Source organism: Anser brachyrhynchus (genome assembly GCF_964034855.1).
Source record: "Anser brachyrhynchus genome assembly, chromosome: 12".
Lineage (NCBI taxonomy): Eukaryota > Metazoa > Chordata > Aves > Anseriformes > Anatidae > Anser > Anser brachyrhynchus.
In genome coordinates, this window is record NC_137707.1 from 15,286,439 (window position 1) to 15,299,687 (window position 13,249).

The 13,249-nt window shown below is 46.6% G+C and overlaps 1 protein-coding gene across 1 annotated transcript in view; it reads left to right on the forward strand.

Annotated features, from left to right (window-relative positions):
- Window positions 1–13,249, forward strand: part of LOC308176830 (uncharacterized protein) — a 472,043-nt gene that overhangs the window by 108,447 nt on the left and 350,347 nt on the right. The window lies entirely within an intron of this gene.

Sequence of the window (13,249 nt, forward strand, 5' to 3'; positions counted from 1 at the left end):
TTGCTGCTTGCTGTGAAAACAGGGGCATGCATGGGTGCAGCGGTGCCCTTCCTTCTCTGCGCTCTTCTCACCTGCTCCCCTGTGCCCAGGAGGAAAAACCCCAATGCAGGGCAGGGCAGGACATGTTCAGCCCCATTGTGGAAGGTCTTCCATCACAGGAGGAACACGAGTCTGGTTGCTGGCAGGTAAAGAGCAGGGGAGGAGATTGCTGGCACTTGGTTCCTACGCAGGTCAGCTGAGTTTAAAATGTGTGAGTGGACGTGGATGGATGCCTACGTTCTGCCAATGGGGGGAAAGTCTGGGCTTGATTTGTACTTGCTTTACCCTCAAGAGCTGCACCACCAGTTCTGGGCTCTATTGCGTCTTTCATCATGTTTTCACTGAATATTTTTTGTTTCATCCTTTCTTTAGGTATTTCATTGTCTTAGTGGAAAGGAAATTCAATAGAGTTTGATTTTTTTTTTTTAATTTTATTTTTATCTGAACTTTCAAACTCGTGATACTCAAGTGGATTAGAAATTAGGCAAAATGAGTTCACCTAGGGGTTGCCTGCATGCATTCTGCACAAATGAAAGCCCTGACCCTGCAAATGCACTCCTGTCAGGAGTCCTTGATCTCATGGTAGTCCTTAGGAGTGCTCGGATTAGCAAAGAATTGCAGGATTAAGTCTTAGCAGTTCATTTGAAATATAAGACATTTGTTGCCTAATCTTGCAAAACAAGGCTCTCAAGTTTTCTTTTTCTTTAAAACAATATAAATATTCATTGAGTCATGAAACTCAATGGACTCTTTCAGAAGGTTCCTTTAACCATGTGAAACAGAGGCAGCTGCATAAAAGCTGGGATGATTTTTAATCTCCTCCCACTGATATAGCAACGGAATTATTTGCCCAGTAATAAATACGTGATCCATTTGTGAAATGCCCAAAGGCTACCTGTGGAAAACCAAATAACAAATTCACACGTGGGGACCTGTGGCTGAGTTCTCAGAAAGGTTGAGCACGTTGTCTTGGGTGGAATCGGCACCCGTGCAGGGCCAGCTGGGAGGCGGGAGCCCAGCAGGATTGCCAGTGCCACACAGCCGGACTGCGGGCGGTGCGATGGGACGTGCTCTCGTGTGTCTTTAAATGGATGAATTACCTGTGTATTTGAGAGCTGTGGGGCTCTCGTGTAAACAGTTATGAAAACGTTATTTCTTCATTGTGTTTGTTTTTTATGTGTAATGTGAGAAATTTGGGCTTCATCATTGTAAGGGCTTGACTGAGATTGATAAAGCAGAGTGCTTTGCAGCCTGACACTCCATCCTTCATTTGTGTCACCACTCTGCTTCGGTTTTGTTTCCCAGATCTGTCAGAGTTAAATCCAGACCATCAGTTATAACTTTGAACTTCCTGGCTTTTCTTACAACACTACATGGCTCTTTTTTCCCCGTGTATATTGATCTGTGGTCCGACCTCTGAAAGAGAGCTCAGGAGGCTGCAGAGGGAGCCATGCCGGGACGCAGCGAGCACAGGGAGCTGCGGAGCTGGGGGCTGCTGCCCTGCACGTGCAGGGACGTGCTGGGTGCCTGCGAAGCACCCAGAGCACCAGGCGAGGCAAGAGAGCTTCCAGCAGGGACCGATGGTAAAAGTGGCATCACACAGCTCTAATTGATTTAGGAAGCAGTCGACATATTCTGGGTGCCTAGCCAAGGTGTGCAGGGCACAATCGTGTTATTTAACTTTCCGGTGCCGTCATACTGTACATATAAAGCTGCTCCGGGCCTGCCCTACTGGAAAATAAACCTCAGCACAACATGAAAATACATCAAAAAGTTAATACAGAGCAGCAGACTGGCACCAGGCGGGCTTTTATAAAGCCCCTGCTGGAGGCTGGGCTCCTTGCTAGGGCTGAGTGAGCCCTGAAAGATAGAGAAGATGAAAGAAAAGATACATTAGTAAAAAAAAAAAATAGTACTAAAGAAAGAGTTTTCTTTAAACTTATATTGGTAAATTGTTTTCTTTTGCTAATTGAAGATTTTTGTTTAATAGACGTACTGGTTTTATGCCATAATGTTCTGCTTGGTCCCAGTCAGTCTCACCTGCCTTACCGTGAGAGTATCCTGAAAGTACCCATACACACAGGTTCAGAATTCTCCGACATTGCTGAAGTTTACCCAGTGTCAGACAAATCAAAATAACGCCCTGTAGGTCCTGCAGTAAAGCAAACATGCCAAGAGGCTTCTGCTCCCTGCTTTAGAAGCTCTCCAGTTTTTAGCTATGAAAACAGTTTATGCAAAACGTGCCCAGCGAGCCGAGCTGGCGGGAGGCAGGGTATCATGAGTGCTGTTGTATGTAGTGTGACGGTGGCAGACGGTGTTTTTAGCCTGTGTGGTTGTAAATCTGTGTGGGCTGCAATACCTTTAATAGTAATTTAAAATACTGTTAATTACAGTTAATTTAAATTAGTAAGTTAATTTAAACTAAACAGCCAGTTGCTAAGTTTAGTTTATGAATCTCGTCACCTGTTGTTAACAAACAATATAAATAGTGATTAGTAAAAGTGATGTATTTAAGTATCAGGTCAGTTGTTACTACAGAGCAAACTTAGTTAGGCTGCCCTAATTGAGCTGTCTGTGACTGTTCTGTGGCTGCACTCAACCAAAAGTAGCGTCTTCAGTACCTGCATTTTGAACACCATGTCATTCTCACCAGCTAGATTAGCAGATTTTGTTGTGTCGTCTTCAGACCTCTACTTCTCACGTTCCGCGTTCCTGGTGCAGGAGTGCTGCTGAACACCCACCTTAATTTTGCCTTTCCTGTGCGACACCAACATCAGATACTAAGTAAATCTGTGGCTGCCTCCAACAGAGCTCGGGCGTGTAGCACTGTGTTGACACTTTCCCATTTTTCATGGCTTTGGTTTTTTTATTATTATTATTTTATTTTTAAAGCTGCTGTTGACTATTTTCAAAAGAAGACAGATTTCAGAATGAATCAGTGGAGCTATTTCCAGAGAGCCCATGAGGGCGCTGATTCAGTCCCATTCCCTGACCTCCGTGCCTGGGAGGACGTGCTGTGTTATTGCTGCCTTGCTGAAGCCCCGGGTTTGAGGTTTCAGCAGCAGCAAGCAGGAGTGGCTCCGCTTGCATTTCTCGTGATTTACATTGGGGTAACCGAGCCCAGCATCTCTTTTTCAAAGACTAGCCGTGCCTTTAAAGTGCTCTCCCTACCAGAGTGCAATATGAAACGTGCACTTGCTGCCTGCTCTCTAAGTTTATGCTGGGAGTTAGCAACTCTGTGTGCTTTTGCAACAGCCACAGCTGCTCTCCTATCCCGATCCCGTGGTGCTGTGTCAGGGATGCTGTGTCACGTTCTGCACCCGTGCCTCGCCCAGAAGCCCGAATCCTTACTATGTCACTAACACCTTGATTGAATTTAAGGGATTTATGTTTTGCGATGGCACAAACCCCACGAGTGGCGTTCCTTGGGAGCAGTTATTGCTGGTTACTACCAGCGTTACCAGCAGTACTTGGCTCACCACAGCCCTGCCTTACTCCGGCTCGCCTGCCCCAGCGGGTCACGGGTACCGTCGAAGTGCTCTTTATTCCCTCTGCCCCCCACCACATCCCTTGTGCGCCCAGCAGACGGGTCCAGGTGGGATCCCGCTGGGTGCCGCTGGGTGCCGGTGCCGCGCCTCCACGAGCCGCTAGGGCGCAGCCTGGCTCCGCCACCGGCGGCAGCGGCGCGTTCGTGCTTTAATGAGCGAGAAACACGGGCAGGCAGCGGCGGAGAGGATATTGCATTCTTCCACAAAGGGCTGCTCGGCTTTCTTTTAGACACTGTTTTTTTTTTTTTTTCTTCCCTCTTCCCTGCGCCAGCGGAACGGGCCTGTTATTTTAAATTGCTTTCCTCCCCTTCCCCCCATTTAGTTAAATGAATGTATTGATTAGAGCCCATTAGTGTGTAATCGATTGTTAATTTGACTCATCTTACAAATCATGTTTATCTCTATCAATAAAAAAATGTATATATTTTGGGTCTCGTGGCTGCAAGAAGGTGACGAAAAGCCAGGGATCCAGAACTAAGGCTGCGGATGAACAGACAGTGATACCCTGCAGTATTAAACAAGACAAAACTAGGCACAGGTTGTAAGCAAGTCATTAGAGAAGAGATGGAGTAACTAGGATGAGTAGGCAAGCATTGAAGGAAATGAGATAGATATATATATTTTTATTATTATTATTATTTTAATTCTTTCATTTATTTTTTACTCTTTGCCAAATGGATGGCCCTGGACGTTGTGGTATCTCTGAAATACGGCAGGCCTACTGCTTCGTGCAGCTGCAGGCTGGCACCCATCCCTTCGGATGTGTCCAGACACAGAGCTGCGCTCCCTGCCCCTGGGTGCTGAGCGCTCCTGCTCTGGCCACCCCACGGACCTTCTGTGCAGCTGCAGGTTTTCCTAGACCTAGCAAGACCAAAATATTTTGAATATTGGCATTATTTTTGAATACTGAGCCCAGAAGGCATATGATGCTTTTTCAAAGGCTAGTGGAGGAGCTATCAACGTTCAGGCAATAATCTGAGAGCTTTATATGGGCAGGATCCATGGAGATACCAACTAATCCCTTCCACTGAGGCAAGTAGAGCCAGCATTATTATCCCTGTGGCACGGATCAGAAAATCGAGATGAATAGTTAGCAGAAGGGCATAAATTTGTGTCAAAGTTAGTATAAGAAGCCCATACCAGGAGAGCTTTTCATATAATGGGTAGTAACTGATAAAAATTTAGCTGAAGTCTTGGGGTTTGCATCTTTTAAAAATATTTATTTTGGACACTGGAGCTAGACTTGCTGGTGGGTTGTTCTTGGTGGTCTTTCCCCTTGTATTTACAGTAAACGATGTGTAAAATCACTGAAAATACAGCGGTGACTGAAGGGGAAGAGAGAAGTGCTATGGGTGAGATCTATTGAATTGTTTTGAGCAGAAAGTGCCTTTTCCTGAAAGCCTGAAGTATTTTCCAAACAAGGTATTTTGAGATAACATTTTCACTTCAGAGTCTTACAAGCTCAATTAAAATACTCCTAAAAGGACATAAAGGCACTGGATGAGTAGGGTGAACCTATTCCAACACAAACCTTTTTTAATTCTTTTCCTTCAGTATTCTTCAGCCCAGAAAGGAGAAAAGGAAAAATAAAAATCAATTCTTCTCCCAGCTCTCCTATAGATGGCTTCATTTTTCTCCAAATACGTTTTAGCAGCAGCCTCTGTGATCATCTAGTGCTGGGTAGATACAATCCATATGTTTCTCCTTTTAGGAAATATGACTCTTATATAACAGCTAAAAAGTAAAGGCCAGGAAGATTTGCAGAACCATATAGCTTATTAGCCCGTAATCCATATTGGAAAAGACATTTGTACAGATCAAGCTCTGCTGTGCATGTGCGCATGCAGGCAGATCAGTCTCTAGCAAGTCTGCATAGCTGAAATTTCTCACCGAGAGAAATTGCTCGGGAAGTGGATATAGGACATGAAGGGCCAAATAAAACTGGGGAAAAAATGCTTTTTCAGTTGGCCCTGCAAAATTTCACTAATTCAATCTGAAAAACAGCACGTTCCTCGGAACCGAACCTAAACGGAGACGTTGGATCACGTCTGCTGGTGTCTGGGGAAACTTGGTGGAGAGTTGGGTTGGGAATGGTGTACAGGTCAATGGATTTTGCAGAGTTCAGGCAAGGTTTTCCTTGCTGGGCGCACAGGCGTGCCTCTGGGTGCAGCTCTGGTGCTTGTGGGCAGCCAGCAGGGTGACACCAGTCCGTGCCAGGCCAGAGCCGTTAGAAACTTCTGGTTCTTACCTAGCACAAAGCTGTGCACAAGAGAAAATGCAAGAGTCTCCACTGCGGTTTGTAGGAGGTGCCGGCATACCTGTGCTACTGCATTCAGCCTGATAACCCCGTGCTGCAGCTCGGAGACATCCTTGTCAAGCTTCTCATGGCGAGGTCTTTAATTAGTGCTTGCGGAGCACTGAAATACCGCGACACCGTACTACTGCTACTAATGAAAATAAACTCGGACTTGTGTTCCTTGGTCTGTTGACATTTACAGTTGTGAAGCCTGAGCCAGGCTGGGAGCTGCTGCTCCTGCCCGGGTGAAATTTGGGTGCAGCAAGATGCTGCCAGGTGTCCCCATGCTTCAGACCCGTGGCACGAGGCGATGGGGCAGTGGCTGCTGTGCTGGCTCTGCCATGGGGCTGCCCTTGCTGGAGGCAACATCAGGGCTTAAACAATGCTCCTGTATTGTAACTATTTGTTTCTAAATTTAAACAGATAAATACATAACACCAGAAAGCTTAATTTGGGTAAAATGTGGGAGAAGGAGGGGAGAAAGGAAAAGTTTCACAGACTAAAAGAAGTGCAAAAATATTTGTGCTGTATTTTAGTCTTTTGGGTTTCTTTTTGGCTTTGTTTGTCTTGTGGCATTAGCGGGTAGGCCCTACCAATTTTGCTGGTGTGTGTTTGTAACCCAGGAATGCTTTTTGGCAGAGGTAAAATTAGAAACAAATCTCACGTGTTCTGCAGTGCCCCCTCCATGGGGAACAGGAACAGAGTATGTGGCTTTGTCAGAAGGACTCCAGGAAACCACAAAGAAACAGAGATTAACATCAAAATCGGGGCAATAAATTAAAAAAAAAAAAATAGAAAAACAACATTGTAGTTGTGGAGTGGTGTGGAAGGGGAGCGCAGCACAAAGCCCACTGCACTGCTTGGAGCAGGTGGCAGAGCCCTCTGCGGTGGGAAACAAGTGCATCTTAGGGCATCTTCAGAGACATGCTTCCAGGGTTTCGAGGGAAGCTGATGCTGCTGCTCTTACCTGTCTACATTCAGGGTTGGAAACAAATACCATGCTGCTGCCCTCCCCCTGGCAGGGTGGGAACGCTGCACGTGCAGCCCATTAAATTCAGTGCAGGCAGGTTTTCATTTCCAAGCCCGTGTGTTGGGAGATGATGGATGGGGAGATGTATGTCTCTATAATGAATGTTTCATTACAAATATTTTTAAATGTGCAGCGTGGCTTTTCATTTCCAAACAAGAAGTGTCATCCGCTTGCTTGAAGCTCTTGGGCCCAATATGAGTGATATTGCCCAAGGAAGTGATTGAATAACCACTCAATATATTGATTTAATATAAAGCTATATTTGCTCCCGTGTTAATGCAAAGCATCAGAAAACCATAACATCATAAACTGCATAAATAAAAATGGGAAAGGGGTTATTATAAGGAGATTAGGGGTGACTGATTGGTGGCATCACTTGTTCACAAATATTGAAGATTTGTAATGGGTTTGGCTTTGGCATCTTGATGCCCTGCCTATGAACAGTCCAGTGACCAAAGTGTGCTGTCAAATGCTTACAGAAGGCAAGTTTCCAAGCTTGTACGCGTGGGTGTGCAAGCAGCACTTGAAATTAAGACACAGGTGAATTCATGAAAGAAACTCAGGGGTTTGTCAAGTGTCTTTTATTTGCACAATTACAACAAAATTGATTTTAAATGTTCAAGGTCAGTTTGAGTACAGAATGTTTAGAAGCTTCTCGTAATAAAAATAAGTAAATAAAATCCAGTACCTGTGTGGGTTGATGGAGAGCATCAGGAAGCCTGTCATGAGGGGCTTTAAGCCAAACTTCTACCAGGAAAGCTGGAGGGCCTGTGGGGTTGCTCATGTGTGCCAAAGGGTGACTTTTCCACGAGGGCAAGAAGGGAGTGGGGAAATGGAGCTGAGGGATACTGTGCCCCAGAAGCAGGCAGAGCAGTGCTGGGAGGTCTCAACCAGGCAGGGGGTGCTGATGGCAGCTGGGCGTGCAGGAAGGGAACCTCTGTAAAATAGCCCAGCAGCTTTCCTGCAATTATCAGCCCGGGTTTGTTAGCTGCTTTTCACCTTACCTTCTCTCCTCAGCCTTCTGATGGATTTTATTTTAACTTAAATTTTCACCTATGCACACTATATAAAAGTGTCTTGATCTCCGCAAGCCTCTCTCTGTGCCGCTGTAAATGTTTTGCCCTCCACGTACAAGAAGGACTTCAGGGGCTTGGTTTCGCCTGGTGTTGGGATGCGATGGTTCAAGTGGCACCATGCGATTCCCTGGTGGTGCCACGCGCAGTCCTCAGTGCAGGTAGGAAAGAGGCAGGCTTCTGGGAGAAACCCGGCAGCACCACTTCTCTGCCCCATGACCTGCCCCCCATTAAAAATGCATTATGCACTAGCACTAAAGGGATAAATTAAACTCACCCCGACAGCTTTAGGTTGTGCAGCTGAGGGCTGAACCCAGTGGTGGAGAGCCAGACTTTCTCTGCAGCTGGCCATGCTGCTGGGTGCATGGAGAGCTGTGTGATGCCATCTGGTCACTGACACTGTTTTCCTCATGTTCTTTGGTGGAGGAGCAGACCCAGCCTCTCTTTGCTTAAGCACCGAGTTGACAATGTACGTCCCAATAATGCTGCCTGAATTTGACCCCAGAATTTGTGGGTTTCTCCATAGGATTTTCTCCACTGGACGCTGCCTTACGCTAGGAGGAAAGTGGCCAAGTATTTGATACTAATCTCAGAGATGTTTCATTTTGGGCTTTCACTGAAAGTTGATTAAATGCAGCGTGTCATCCCATTCCTGTCTCAAGAAGCAATAAGCTGTGCTGCTGGCACAAGAAGATCTTATCGCAGAGCCTCTTCTGCTGCCGTGGCAGCACCGTACCCAAGCGCTCGTTCCACCTGAGGGTACAAGAGCTACCGCAAAACCAGGCAGATAATGGAGACCTGCAGACTTACCTCAATTAGTCTGTAGCTATTAGGGGCTTGCAAGAGATAAGTGGCTTTGCTGGGGCAGGATGAGAGGGTGTATGGGGCAGGGTTAGGTAAATAGTAGCTGAGACCTTTGGGTGACGAGTGTCCCTTCCCTCGTAGCAGTGGGCCCGAGAGCCCTGCAGTCCCACAGCTTGCATGAAGAGGTTTCACTGCGTTTGTTGTAAAGAGCTGCAAATCTGGTATGGGGATGAAGCTGGATCATACAAATAGCCTTTTAAGGGAAGGAGAACGAGTGGAAATATCATAAAGCTCCTTTATATCTGTATAGATACATTCACATTAGCAAGATAGTAATGGCATAGTCATATTTTGGGGCTTTGCACCTCTAACTGAAAATAGCAATGCCGCTAGAAGCAGGTGTGCAGAGCTGGCAGGGCTCGGGGAGACTGATCCCAAATGAGGGCTAAGGCTGGGTCCTCACCCAAGCCCTCTTCTCCCGCAGAATCTGGCTTTGTAGCCAATGCTGTGGCTGTATTATAGCCACATTCCCTGTGGCTGGGTGGGAGCTTTATGAAAGGTTAAAATAAAAGGAAATTTCCCCGGAAGATTGGAATCCTGACAAAAGAGAGAGCACCACCCGAGATGGGCTATCATGAAGGTGCTGTTGTGGTCAGTTTAGGGGCTTTATGTTTATGAGCTCTGTGAGATGTGTGTTCTGTATTCAAGGTCTGATAAAGTGGATTGTTGACAGGGAAAGCCATAGGCTGCTTCAGAGTCAATAGTTACTTGCTTCCTTGTACTAATAAGGATCCAGTAAGTTTTTAAAAAGGGAAATTTATCCTCCCCTGTAGGAACCAAATGCGTGGAGAGCTGGACGTGAGATCAGAGCTCTCAGGAGCGGGTGGCAATTAGAGCTCTTGGAAAAGTGGCACCTCCTTTTCTCTTCTAAAACACCTGGGGGATGCTTGTGTCTGTATCTCCACACATGAAGCAGACCTGCTTTGATTTGGTTTATTTTATTTCAGATCTGTTAGGGTGTTGTATACTGTATGCTGAAAATGCAAAGTGAAATGCGTGGGACTTGCTGAGGTTATCCCTGGTGCTCTGTTCCCTTCTGGTACTGCACTGCTCGCGGCACTGGCACCACCAGCTCTAGCTGCCCACTGAGCTCAAAACCTAAATTTGACTCACTTTTCTGATGAAAGCAAGTAAAGTAGGCAGTTTAGGGGTCCTGTAGTACTCCCCAGTGGGCAGGTATTGCTTCTTTGTAGCACAAAACTTGGATTAAGTCATTTTGAGGGGAAAAACAGAAGGTGAGCTCCCTGCAGGCTGCGCTGCCAGCGAGCGCACAGCACCTGCGGGATGCAGCCAGGCGGTGTGCTGAGCCAACATGGGACGGTCTGTGTGCTGCCCGATGGCAGCAAATTGAAATATTTGGTTGACTGTGCACTAGCTAGTTCCCAAGGGTGCGGTAGGATGGTGCCCTCCCATGGGAATTCCTTGCTCCAGAGTTTTCGCAAGAGAAGAGGAGCACAGAGGGGACACCCAGCCTGTCCCTGCCTTGGCCGGTTAGACAGAGCAGCTCAAGGATGGCAGTCCCTGCGGCAGCTTTCTGAAGGGAGCTTTGGACATCCTGAAGTCTGCCAGACAGTGGGTTTCAGATTCCCTTGCACTTGTTAGAGCTCCTTGAGTCATCACGCCTCCTCCAAGTGCAGCCTCCCCATCCCCAGTCCTGTGCTTCCTCCCCTGCTATTGCACAGCTCCGAGAGACTGAGGAAACCGGGTTGGCCCCTGGAGCTGCTGGAGGGCAAAAATAAAATAAAAGTGAGGGTATTCCTGGTCTGCAGACACATCCTGAGCTTGCTCGGAAAAGGCTTGCCCCGATTTCCTAGGCATGTTCTTCAAGTGGGTGCCGCCGGGTTGCTCCCTGCAGGACACTGGCTGGTGTGCGAGGAACCAAGAGAAGCCCGTGACTCTTAGTAGGTTGTGCTGTAACTCAGAATAATGCCAGATGTTTCATTATGTATCAGCTGGCTATAAAACTGCTTCTTTGAGCCATTGAACAAAGACAGTTGACAAAAGAAAAATTAATGTTGTGTCTTTGATCTCATGTTTTAAATTTGTCTTTTATAAATAATGATGGGTTCTGGTTAAAAACACTGTAACAATTTGTTAAATATGCAAATGTCTGAAGTTTCTTAGCAACAGAACAAATAAGTGTTTTTCTTCTAATATAATATGTATGCTAGTTTAGTAAGCACACAATAAGTTAATTAGGCTGCGGTTAGGTATTATTTGTAAATGTCATATTAGCATGCTGTTTTGTTTCTTTGTTGCAACCAAAAGCCTCAAACTCACTGATGTCACTTATTGCACATTGTTTTTTTTTTTCCTCCGGTTTTGAAACGAGTTTATTTTTTAACACACTTGTGGGCAGAATAATGATTTATTAAGTCGTATATTTATTATTGTTTTGCTTGGTTGTAATGTCTCATTGTCTTTACGTTGTTAGCAATGTCAGAGATTTTTACAGGGAAATCAAGGAAAGTACACATTACATGTGTAATAAAGCTGCCGCAGTTTACTATGATTAATGCTGTTACGATGAATACCGAATAAATTAATAATGATGGGGCCACTTAATTTTAAAATGTTGGCATTTGTCTAAATGCTGCTCGGAGAGAGGGTGGAGGCGCTTGGCACGGCAGGAACTGGATGAAGCAGTCATCCTGCTGCCAGCGTCCTAGCAGCTTGTTTCTCTCCAACAGTTACGGTCAGCTCTACCAGACTGGCTGCCAAGCAGGCTCATGTAAATCCAGGGAACCTTTTCCTCTACCTGTAGAGTTTCACTGTATGGTCTTGTGTTTTCCCTCTCCTCTGAGAAAACTTTGTTTCAAGAGCTGTGCTGCCTGCAGGGGCTTGCTTGAGCTGATGGGGGGAACCACGGGCAGTCACCCCCCTGTTCCATGCGTGGACTGACTGCTGCAGGACCGATTGGACAATTTTATGGAGGAAGGGGAAAGGAGCAACCCAGCAAAGGTGAAATAGGATTGTTATATCAGTGAGAAAGGGGAAAGTGCTTTGAAGTCAGCAGTTGCTGACCCTAAGGTCTTGTGGTCTCAGGAACATTTGACAATGTTTCCCCTTTTAGTCTTTGTACATGTGAGAAAATGCTGGTAGTAGTACAGTTATTTTAGACGTTGTTTGAAATGTGAACAGAAACCCTATAGCAAACCCTAGGTGGCGAGGACTCCTCCGCTTTGGATCTGCAAACTTAAAATCTTTCAGAGTTTGTAGTTTGGAGTATTTCAACCCCCTGGCCCTGCACTCTAATGAACCTTTGCCATTTTTAGCGTGTTCTCGACACCTGTACATTCACTGACCCATTCCATGCGCCCACCAGCAGTGATGTGGCACCGTATGGGTGACCGAGTTACTCCAGTACTTGCCACTGGAGCCATCACTCCTCCTTTGCGTTCCCATGTTGCTTTTGTCCTTCCTTCCCGTTCAGTCAGCGGCAGTCCTGTAGGAAGCATCTGGACCCCTTCTCTCTTTTTATTTTCACACAAGGGAAAAGAAGTCTTTCTCAAAGCCGTTACTGATGTGCAGTAGCAGAAACAAGTGGATCTTAACCTAAGAGAAACTTTGGGCTGCTTGTCCCGAATATGACTTGACGGGGTTTTTGTTGGTCTCGTGGCTTGCCCTTGCTGGCCAGGTGCGATGGTGTCACTGGGCGCAGCTCTTGCAGCGGTGTTATCATGTTTGGATCCTGACCAGCTTGCGACAAAATTCATTACTGCAGCATCCCGGAGAGATGAAGGGGATTGGACTTCTGGGTCTTGCAAAAATTTCATCGCATCAGCAAAGCAGCAATTGTACAGGGAGAAAATACTCTGAGCACCTAGATCTACAGGCCATCTGTATAACACGGCGTAGTTTTCTTTTCACTGAGCACCCCCAGCTTTGAGCTGAATTAAGGCACGCTGGGTGGTTTATTTTGTAGGGATTCTGGAGCACGTTGAATGACGGATCTCCTCCTCAGTCAGTCTGCTCCATATATTATCTCCGCCAGTAATTTTATCAGAGGCTTTCATTTTTGGAAGAACCCGACGCCTGTGTTGCATATCGACTGTCGGTTGTGTTTCCCCCAGGGATCCCAGCAGGGCCCCCCGCAGCAGCCGGGATGTGTTTCTGCCAGGATGACCCACACGGGCCGGGTACCTGTTCCCTGGGGACCAGAACACACTTACAGCTGTGGTCCTCACCACCCTGACAGCGCTTCCGAGCAGGACAGTGGAGGGGAGCTCTGGAAAGAGGACTCATCCTGGGGCTGGACCACAGTAAATGGCCTGAAGAAGCGCACAAGGACCTGTCTCTGCCATGAGGCCATTTCCAGCTGCCACCAGCCCTTGTGGAAAGAGGAGCAGGATGCGAGCAGCTCTGTGGCCCCGCATACGAAAGAGCGTCACAGGAACGC